The sequence below is a fragment of the Emydura macquarii genome, unplaced genomic scaffold (assembly GCF_026122565.2).
Source record: "Emydura macquarii macquarii isolate MOO-44397 ecotype Brisbane River unplaced genomic scaffold, CSIRO-AGI_Emac_v2 contig_1119, whole genome shotgun sequence".
NCBI lineage: Eukaryota > Metazoa > Chordata > Testudines > Chelidae > Emydura > Emydura macquarii.
The window spans coordinates 4,885,179-4,896,180 of record NW_027131256.1 but is presented as its reverse complement, the minus strand read 5'-3'; the positions used below and the strand labels follow the sequence as shown (position 1 = coordinate 4,896,180).

The following is an 11,002-nucleotide window of genomic DNA, read 5'->3' as shown; positions in this document are numbered from 1 at the left end:
CGGCGGATGGCAATAGAAAGCGAGCTGCCGCTGAAAATGAAGTAGCCGCACGATGTTGCGGCAGACGGGAGCATGCCGCGATCTGCCGCCGAAATCCCGTTCGTCGTGAGATTTCTTGGCGGAGACTAGGACGCGGCGGGAAATTCAAATGTGGCTCGCTGGTGGAATTGAGTTTGACATGCCTGCCCCGATAAAGACCCTGGGTGCACACCCTAATGAAAATTCCCTGGGTGAACACCCTGATGAAATGTGCTGCACACGCCTATGCTGATCCCTTTCAGCCCCACACCTTGATCGTAGGCGAAACTTTACACACAGAAATATCGAGCTCATCTAAAAAAAAAAAGCTGTTGATGTCATTATGGTCATTATAGAGCACCAGATACCAACAGCAGTGCTGTAACCAACATGGGGCACTAGCACTAAGCTAGTGCACTTAAAATAGAATGAAGGCACAGATGGCAGGGTGGGCTCGCTGCCCAAGTATGCACCTAAGGTCTCGGATGAGCGTGTACTTGGGATGGGTAGCCTCTCCTGCTGCTGGCACCACCATAGCTATACTGCCATTTTTAGTGCACTCTCTCAATCAGATCTAGCAGGGTTGTCTCCTTGAGCTGGAAGTTGCAACTTCCACCTACACTGCAGAAGGAAAAGAAATATGAGGAGGCAGCTAAAGATCAGCCTGAGTAATAAGAACACTGGTAAAATGCAATGCAACTCAAAACACTTTACAAACAAATTAAACCTCTCAGCACCCTTGTGAGGTGTATATCATTTTACAGATTGGTAAACAGGAGCACAGAGGGAGAAATAATTTACTTTGGTCCCACAATCACTCACTAACTGTGTGGAAGAGAAATCAGGAGACCCAACTACCAGCCTCTGCACTATCCAGCAGAGAACACTCCCCTAACATTGAAGGCGCAAAGTCATAAAATAACTATATAATAATGGCATTTCAGCATCTCCTCCCTGTGCATGTTGATTCATGCATCTATAGGCTTTAGTGAGGAGCACACCGTTTTACAGCCTTTTACTCATACAGAGCAAACACAAGAGACACTGAGGTGGAGTTTATTTCTCCTGGTGTTTCCTCAGAGCTAACTAAATTCTAACTGCAGAATCCTTGTTACTGGTGATGAGACACATTCAGAGAAGAGAATGGCTTGGGGATGCCAACTGTGAAGCATGGGGACACCACCACAGAGGCCAAACTTTTAAAATGCAACTTGCATTCCTCCCCCACCCCCAGTGAGAGCGATGTGCTGCCAACATTTTAACGAGGATTCTCTGAAAAACAGTCTACCTCACTTAGCAACATATGGAACATTCTCTGGGGAAAACACTCTTCCGCAAAAACATCCATCAATTCCTTACTCTTCTCCCCTACAAATCATGAATTCTTCCAACCAACCAGCCCACATGCAAGGGTTGCACAGAGCTGGGGTGGTGTGGGAGTAGGTTCCTTCTGACAGAAAGGCTGAGTGATACAGTGAAGAAAGGATCCCTTTGGTTCTGAGGTAGGTGGGTCTCCCCTAACAGATCTTAGAGGATTAGGTGGGAGAAGAGGTTCTTAGTTGGTGGGGAAGGGGCTCCCTCTCAGTACCAACTCTTCAAAACAATGAGACAAGGTAGCTGAGGTAATATTTTGTATTGGATCAAGGTCTTCAAACTATAGATAGTTCATGAGAGGGACAGGCATTGGCATTGAGAGAGGCAGGCTGCAATGGTTACAAGACTCCTGCTCAATTCAGTAGCAACTTCTTCCCATCTCTTTCTTATTTGTGACTGAAGTAGCCTGTGCAGAGGGAGGGCACAAGAACTACGTGCTGCATCCCTCATTCACCATTGTCTCATCCAAAGTAGACACTTGAATTTGAACAGGTTGAAGCACAAACAGTTCAGCATGTCCTCACTAGCCTTGTTTGGCCCTGTGTCCCCACTGAGAGCATGTCCACACTACAAAGTTAAATTGACTTAAGTTGACATCCAGCCACCGCAGTAATTAAGTCGGTCGGGCGTGTCCACACCACGCTCATCGCGTCAGTGAAGTGAGTCCTCACTAGCAGCGCTTTCATTGATGCACAGATTACAGAGCAGTGTACTTGCTGTGGGTAGCTATCCCACAATGCAAATAGCCGCAGGGAATTTGGAGAGGGCTTGCAATGCCTCATAGCACCAAAACATTATCGCGGGGGAAAATGGGAACGTGGCTTCCACCTCCCATGATAGTTTCTTCCCTCCCTCCCCTGATATCAATGGCAAACAAACTGATACTTTTTCACGTCTTTTTTCAAAAGCCTTGCTCAGCAGTGCATACATGATAGCCTGAGAAGCATGGACCCTGCTCAGCTGTGCACTCGTGTTATGAGCATTACAAACACTTCGCGCCTTATCCTGCAGTATTTCCAGAGCTGAGACAGGAGCCGCTGTGTTGTCAGTCAAGCAGCTGTGCTGCAAGCCATCAAACCAACAATTCCCGGTTGCTTTTAGCAGTCGTGCTATAGCTTAACACAGTGGAGTGCTGTTTCTGGTCCCGGGAAACAAGCACTGACTGGTGGGATCGCATCATTATGCAGGTATGGGATGACGAGTAGTGGCTGCAAAACTTTTGAATGCAGAAGGCCATTTTCCATGAATTTTCTGCAAAGCTTTCCCCAACACTGATGTGCAGCAACACTAAAATGAGGGCTGCTCTGACAGTGGAGACGCGAGTGGCAATTGCTCTATGGAAGCTTACAGCACCAGACTGCTACCAGTCAGTGGGGAATCAATTTGGAGTTGGTAAATCCACCATGGGAGCGGTTGTGATCCAAGTATGCAGGGCCATTAATCGACTTCTGCTAAGAAGGGCAGTGACTCTAGGCAACATGTAGGACATAGTGGATGGTTCTGCAGTGATGGGGTTCCCTAACAGCAGTGGGCGATAGATGGCACGCATATCCCTACCTTAGCACCAGCCCTCCTTGTCAAAGAGTACATAAACCAAGAGGGATACTTTTCAATGGTATTGCAAGTGCTGGTGGATCACAGCGGGTGTTTCACCAACATCAATGTGGGATGGTCAGGAAAGGTGCATGACACACACATCTTTAGGAACACAGGTAATGTATGCCACTTATCTGTGTTGTGCTTTCCCACACCAATCCCTCTGTTGCATCAGTTTCACTGCACCTCCCTTCCCCCCCTTCTTCCAAAGTCCCCATGCTTGGAATAAATAGAGTTTTTCATTCTCAAAACCTTGACTTTTATTGCTCCCCCACTTTAGTGCTACCTCCAATCATGCTAAACCCAATCCCCTTCTGACTGTTGCCCCATCCAGAACTGACAGAGAAGCTGATCTTCATCAATGCAACACTTCTCTCCCTCTCCCCAGCAACTGGTTCTTCAAAACCCTTGACAAAAAAGTGACAAAGAAACATGGAACTCAAGAGAGTCAGAGAAATATCATTCTTGGCCTATCCAGACAGGGAACTGAGGGTCAGGTTGCTGAGAATTTTATAAATTACAGGTCTTTAATTATTAAGCATACTTAGGGAATGCAGATCTAAAAAGCAGTCTTCAGGTTAATAGATCCTTATATTTATTTTCTAAGTGTAGTGCTTTTTCTTTTACAAATTGGATTTTAAGATCTTATTCTCCAAATAAATATAGATTAAGTTCTTGAGCACTTTTTTTTTTTTTTTAGACTAATTAGTCTGTAGACAGGAAAGTGGGAAATTACGAATACACTTCACTGATTGGGCCCCCGTCTATTTCTGCCCTGCACTTTATGTGGCAATGTCAGAATTACAGACTCACTTCCTGCTGACAATGAATACAACACTGTTTTAATAGAAGGCAGACAGTACTAAAGATATGATGCCTGTGTCTCTGCTTCACTGCAGAGTTTCTGCTTAGAACCTCCCGCAGCCTCCGTATTATGGGAGTTGAAGAAACTTTTGTCTGCCACTCCTGGCACTGAAAATGGTATGAAATGATACTGACTGAATGATGAAAGGGCCACAATTACGGCAGGTCAGATGGCAAGTCACTGACACGCCTCTGACCCTGGTTCATGAAATACAAACACTGCTTGTGTGCTTTTGGGATTCCCATGAGACCCAAGAATCCAGCTGTTCTAGCGCTCCTCTTTAGTGTGGCTCCCAACCCCACTCTGGCTACGCTCTACTGCAGATCTGCAGCCATTATGTGCTGTGGCTCTGTTTAACTGGTGTCCAAGGTGGTGACCCTGCACACGGTTCTGTGGTGAAGGTGCCACTGCATTGTTTAGAGCATGAAGTATTACCTGCACTTAGCAATGTCAGGCCTGTTGGCAAGAGTATCTCCCTCTTGACACAGAATCATCAGACCATCTCTTGAGCCTGTAAATCTTGACAGACTCACTGATTTGAAATAAAATCAGACAAGGGGAATATTATGATAATCAAAGACAGAGAACACTTCCTGCTCACTTAGTCACCTGAAGCATGTGCCAAGTGAACAATACTTAAGTAGAGCCACTTTGAGCTTCCTGCTGGGAAATAGTTCAGCAGCTGCCTTTTCTAAGACTGGGATTCATAAGCTCCCTGCTAGGCATCCACTGAATTCTGGCTCAGAAATTCTGTCTAAGCAGCTCAGGACTCTTCATCCACACAATCAAGTGGCCTCAATGCCCAGCACAGGTTTTGAACAGAGAAAGCAATAGCTAAGATAGAGGAAAACTCAGTCAGGAAGAAACAAAGAGAGAGAGGCAACAGCAGATGAGAAGAAAAGTGGAGAGATCCCAAAACAAGAAGGGAATACTCCGGTTTGTAGAAAACAACAACAGCTAAGAAGAAAATATTTTTTTCAATTAAAAAGAAAAGGAATAAACAGAAAGGAGAAGACTAATACAGAATGAATTAGAAGTCAGCCCAAAACGGAACACAGATCAAAACCAGATTAGAATCTACCCCAAATCCTGGATCCAAATTTCATAACTCAATCCATCTCTGTAATGGGCTGGACCAAGCCCCCCAAATCTCAGAAAATACACATCCGGGTGAAAAAAAAAATCATGATTCAAGTCCACCTCTCTCTCAGAAAAAACAAGAAAAGGTACGGAAAGAAGGCAAGGAAGCAATGGAAAAAGAAAAGGGAAAACAAGGAGGAAACAAAAGGCTGAGATTTTAGAGCTGCAGTGAAATACTCAGTAACAAAGTCACTTCCCAAGTTTTGGTTAGTCTCACCAGAAGACATGCCATAGCAATAAATTTGCAGGAGGAGGGTAATAGGAGGCAAAGGCAAATATTGTGACTGATACAACTTGAGTCAAATCACTCCTCACAAAGTTAACAGGGTAGCATTTATTCTTTAATATTGCTTGCAGAAATATCACTGTGTTCCCTTCATACAAATTTCAAGTCCCATTCAGTTGTCATTTTAATAAGTTTTGCCTTATCTGATATTTCTATTCTTCTAGTGTTACTGTCATTCCTACTGTGCTACTCACCTAAGTAAAATTTCACGTGATATCCTGACTCCCAATGTGTCATCAAAAGTCATATGGCATTTCACACAGATGAGGGATTGTTAACCCTGGGGTTCAGGCCAAATTCAGGTTCACATATTTACATTTTGCCTACCTAAATCCTCCCTCTAGTTTCTACCGGATACAATATTCATGTTCACTATCCTTCATAAACTGTGTTGCAGTGCATCGTAAACAACTGATACATTTCTCCCAAGAGATAGTTTCCCTTAATTGATGGGTGACATCATCACTATATATAGAGTGGTTTGCAAAGAGGTCTGGGGAAACCTTGGAATGATAAGTTAAATAAAATAGTGATCTTTACATAACTCTTAACATACTGGAAATTTACTCTGTTTAAAGGCATTTGACCAAGACCAACTTACTACACTCATCTGTAATCTCTGGTTTCACTTCAGAAAATGTATTCCTTTAAACGAGGTAAAATAGCCACCCATTCCTGAAATGTGTGCGTGTCACAGTACGGAACCTCTGAGTCAACTTTACGGCCTCACTCAGGTCTCATGACTTAAGCCATCACCTTTCTCAGGGTGGTAACACCCATATCTCTCCCTCTAGACTGGGGATTTAGGCTACAATTCCATCCTGCAACTCACTGATTATCTTAGCAAGTCTGAATTTATTTCTGCAATTGCTCTCTCAGGGACAGTGACAGAGTTAACCAGTGACCAGCCAGCCTTCCAAAAGCAAAAGTATTTATTCAGAACAGAAACATTATAGAGCAATCCTATCTTAAAAACAATAAACAGTCTACACTCATGCCAAGCTTACGAGGGTGACACCCATTTTCCACACAGAGTCCTTCAAACTCCCCTAGCCCTCTTAGTTCAAGTCTCACATCGGTTCTTGGATGTGTGAGGGAGAACTCCTCCTCTACAGCAGGCTGCACACTTAATACAATTCTCAGTTCTTTGTCTGCTGAACCTCTTAAACCCACTCAAAATTAGTATACGCAGTCTCCCCTCCCCCCTTCTGCCAACTTGTTTATCTGTCTAGAGATTTGCAGTAATTACCCTCCTAGTGAACTTTGCTCTCTATAGTCCATTTGTGCTTAGTGACTTCTTCTCAGTGCTTGTCTTGTTTCAAGAAAGAGGTTAAACCCTTCCCACCTGGTAGGTAACAATATAAGATGAGAGGGGAAACAGTCACATATTCTTTCATAAAAATAAAGTTCCCCATTTCTCCACAGAGTGGACTAGCAAATGTGGAACAAATTAAAAAGAACATTACTTCTATATAAGTATGTTGTGATTCCCTCCAAGACCTCTTTCCATTCAGCTTCCCGACTCAGTTCAACTCCAGACTTCACCACTAAGGTATCTTTATTCAGCATACAGCAATGCTATGCTGAGATAATCAGACTGAAATGCAGGGGGGCGGATGCAAGGTACATAACAGCTCCAAAGTTACTCGGAAATCCTCTCCTTTTATATACATCTCATTACCTTTCCTATACATTGCATTACACATTTTTGGATTGGCTTAGTTACTTTGCAGGAACCAATCCCTGCACAACATGCTCTGTCCATGCAAGACTTACTCTCTACCTCATCTCTACATTCCTAACTTATCTTATTCATAGTAAATGGTTCCGTTGGTGTTCTCCCAATTATCTTAGGTCTGGTCTACGCTAGACTGATTTGTCGACCAAAGTCAGCTTTTTTCAACAAAACAGTGCTGGTGTACACGCTGCAATCACCACTCACCCACCCCCTGCTGACAAAATAAAACCACCTCGATGAGAGTCATAGAGCTTTTTGCGCTAAACCTTTAGCAACAAAGATACCGCACCTGGTTATGTCGTGGTAAACAGCCTGCAGAAGAGTCCCACAATGCCCATCCTGACCCCTCTGGCCATCAGTTAGAACTCCGCTGCTCTGCAGTCACCCACCACTCCCCTTTAAAGTCCCAGGAATTTTTGAAATTCCACTTCCTTCTTGCTTGGTCAGCGTGGAGGGCTTGCATTTCTTCTTCCCAGCTGACCACGATGGCTCCATCACCAACTGCTTGGAGCACACCAGAGCTTCTGGATATGATTGGCATTTGGGAAGAGTTGGCCGGGCAGTCCCAGCTCTGCTCCAGCTGAAGGAACTTTGATACCTATGGCCAGATTTCTCATGCCATGGTGGAAAAGGGCTATGAATGGAATACGCTGCAGTGCCGAGTGAAAAATCAAGGAGCTGCGGCAGAGCTACCAAAAGCAGGCAAACAGTCGATGTGGTACACAGCCAAACACCTGCCACTTCTATGAGGAGACGGAAGCCATCCTCAGCAGTGACCCCACCTCCACCCCCAAGACACCCGTGGATACTTCCTCATGCCTGAGTACAGAGGATACCGGAATCAACCCCGATGAAGTCATTGACAAGAAGGTGGAGTTGGATGAGTAACCGGAGCCGGTAACCGGGTCAGTTGGTGACATGGGGAGTCAGGATCTTTTTGCGACCCTGGAGGGTTCCAGCAGTCCCAGCATTGCAGCTCTGGCGTGCAGGATGCAGGAGAGGGGAGCTCTGGTAAATGTTTTTCAGAGCTGATGCTACTTGTTTACAGGAGGCATGGGGGTCCTTTGCTTTGGTAAATGATAGACGTAGTTGAAGGGCTAGAAGTGCATAAGAGTAGCTTTGTTTCCATGTGCTTCCCAATCCCTTCCATAGCTAGGCAGAGCGGCTTAGAAGCATGTTAATGCACACCAAGATTTCACAGGTATCCTCTGGTCAAATCTCTAGGAAACTTTCCTGGAGGTACTCACTGATCCTCTGTCTCAGATTCCTCAGCAGAGTGGCTTTGTTTCTTCCCCCATTATAGAGCACTTTCCTGCACCAATCAGCAATCACTTGCGCATGGACCAAAGCAGCGCACAGGCGAGCGGTATAGGGACCCAATACGAAGCTGTTCACAATGTCCCTTACTACTTTCTCCCCTCCAGCCCAGTGTTTTGTTTGAGTTGTGAACAGTTTTCATTTAATAAAGACAAACTATGAAAACAATAACCACTTTTTTTCTGTGTTCTTGGTACTTCCACCTGTCACTGATACACAGCTCAAGCTGGATAGCAGTCATAGCATGGCACAGTACTGTTCACAAAACACCTTACTAGTTCTCATTCTCAAAATGGGCACTCAATGCCTCCCTGATCCGAATGGCGCCCTGTTGCACCCCTCTAACACCCCTAGCATCTGGCTGTTCATATTTAGATGCAAGGCAAGCCTCCATCTGGGGGGCAAACTTTTCACCCTTAGCTTCACATAAATTATGGAGCACACACCGGACAGCAATAACCATGGGAATGTTGTCATTTAGATCTAGCCTGCCTTAAAGGCATTTCCAGCGAGCCTTTTATCTGTCAAACGTCAGCCAAGATAATCAGGCAGAGCCCTCTCCAGCCATCACACAGCCCAAAGGTCATTCTACCACTCAAACAAAAATTAATGGAGGTGATTACACTGCACCTTATAGTGCCTCATTAGATCAAAGTAAACCCCAGCTAATTACAGACTACACATCATTGGATGAGATTAAACAAGCCGTAGCTATTTTGATAAAAGACAAGGCCTATGGGTTAGATGGACCCACAACTTCAACAAGGCATTCAAAAATATTACAGGTCAGTTAATGTACTATCTTATAAATGTTAGAGAGAGAACTCATATCTCCAAGGCCCTGCAATTGCAGTTCTGCCTGCATCTATGTACTTGAACCCAGGACAATTATTCCTCATAAATATGGATACCAAGATATAACTGATGGCTTTATAGTTAAATAAACTCCCCCCACAACAGATATACCTGTATCTAGCTGGATTTGATTATAGGCAGCGATAATTGAGAAACGTATAGACTTAAAATTTTATTCATTTTGTACAACATCACCACAAACTATATGAAAAGGAATCACTTCCCATACCAGTGAAGTGTAACCACAACTGCGATAGAATGTGTAGTAGTGCAAAGCAAAAACACACTGCAGTTTAGTATAGCAAGCAAAAAACACCACTGTCCCCAACTGAAACACCATGGGAAAATACAAGGAAGTAGAACATAATTATTCAAAATTTGAATTTAGCCAGAACACCAAAATTTGAATTTAGCCAGAACACCAAAATTTGAATTTAGCCAGAACACCAACACGGCTTTACAGCATCATGGCATTTTTGATAACTGTAAGTGTCAGACCCTCTTTTTAAAGACAAAAAAGCAACAGTATATGTATTGCAAACCACATATATAAATCTGCAACCAACCATGACAAACCAAACAAATTAATTTGCCCAGCCTCCAAGAACAACACAAACAGTGTCACCCGCATACTGACACACTGATGCATGTATGCACAAGGAGCTCCTGCAAAGAAAAGATATGGGCCCAAGTAATGAGATTGTCCAGCCCAAGTAATTCAGATAAGCACTGGAGAGGGGAGAGAGTCCCACACAGCAACCCAGACATGGAGCAGCAGCAGAGCAACTCGGGTATTATCCAGCAGCAAATTCTCAGACTCAAATCACTTCTGCACAACCCAACCCCAGCCTTCCAACCTCTGTCTGCTTAGTGTCCTGCGTGACAGCATGCTGACAGCTCCATGAAGATGGGCTCCATGCTGTGCAGAGAATGTCAAACATATCCTGCTCAGTGGAAACATACCAGTTCCACTGAAAGAGGGTCCTCTACACCCGCAGAAGGAGGGGTAAAAGTCAACCCATACTGAAAAACACATTTAGTCCACACATGCTGTAGCAGGGACCAAAGAGTTCTTGGGACAGTATTTATTAGATCAGGATTGTGCAGTTTACAATTCAACAGCTAAACTCAAACTGGATCCCAAAGTAGAAACAGGATTATTGCTGGGGGCAGCACAGACAGATTAAATGATATTCTGGCTCACACCGTCCAAAGAGAAACTGATCTCTTACAGGCGACTCAGTAGAAATACTGACTTATGGCGTCTGCTTAGCATGCAGGACAGTCCAAGCTCCTGAATATTGTAAATGCTTATTCTTGCTCCTTCTCACAGGCTTTTTAGGTCAATTCATTTTTTAGCTTGCCTTTACACTACCCTAATCAGTGCCCTTTAGGAGCCTTCCTTACACACTAGGCTTAAATTTCCTCACCACCTTTTCCTAAAGAAAATCTTTTCAAACAGCCTTTTCAGCCTGCACCCAGAAAGGGAGAAGTGAATTCACTGATTATTAAGCTTCTAACAACCCCCACCAAACCAACACCCCCTCCTTTTATCTTTTAAAACCAAGAGGAAGCAAGCACATTAGATCTACTTACTGCTCTGCTTCCCGTAGAGGAGTCACTCTGCAGAGTTATGGAGATTCCTGTGTGAATGGCAGATGATTCTCGGCCATGAAACCCCACACCACAAAGAGACCTTTGTTCCTTCTTGCACACGGCAGAAAGAGTCAGCTCAACACTGCAGACACAACTGGGGAAAAAAAAAAGTCAACACTTTCAGCTTTTTTCCACCCCACAGGACACTCCCTTGTTC

General features: G+C 44.3%; 1 protein-coding gene across 2 annotated transcripts in view; it reads right to left on the bottom strand.

Moving 5' to 3' along the window:
• Window positions 1-11,002, bottom strand: part of B4GALT4 (beta-1,4-galactosyltransferase 4) — a 38,257-nt gene that overhangs the window by 13,378 nt on the left and 13,877 nt on the right. The window contains exon 2 of one of the 2 annotated variants that reach the window (XM_067546043.1): window positions 10,786-10,939. The gene's annotated coding sequence lies outside the window, so the exon portion shown is untranslated. Of the gene's footprint in view, window positions 1-10,781; window positions 10,940-11,002 lie in introns of both variants that reach the window. The other variant, XM_067546044.1, reaches the window with a different exon arrangement.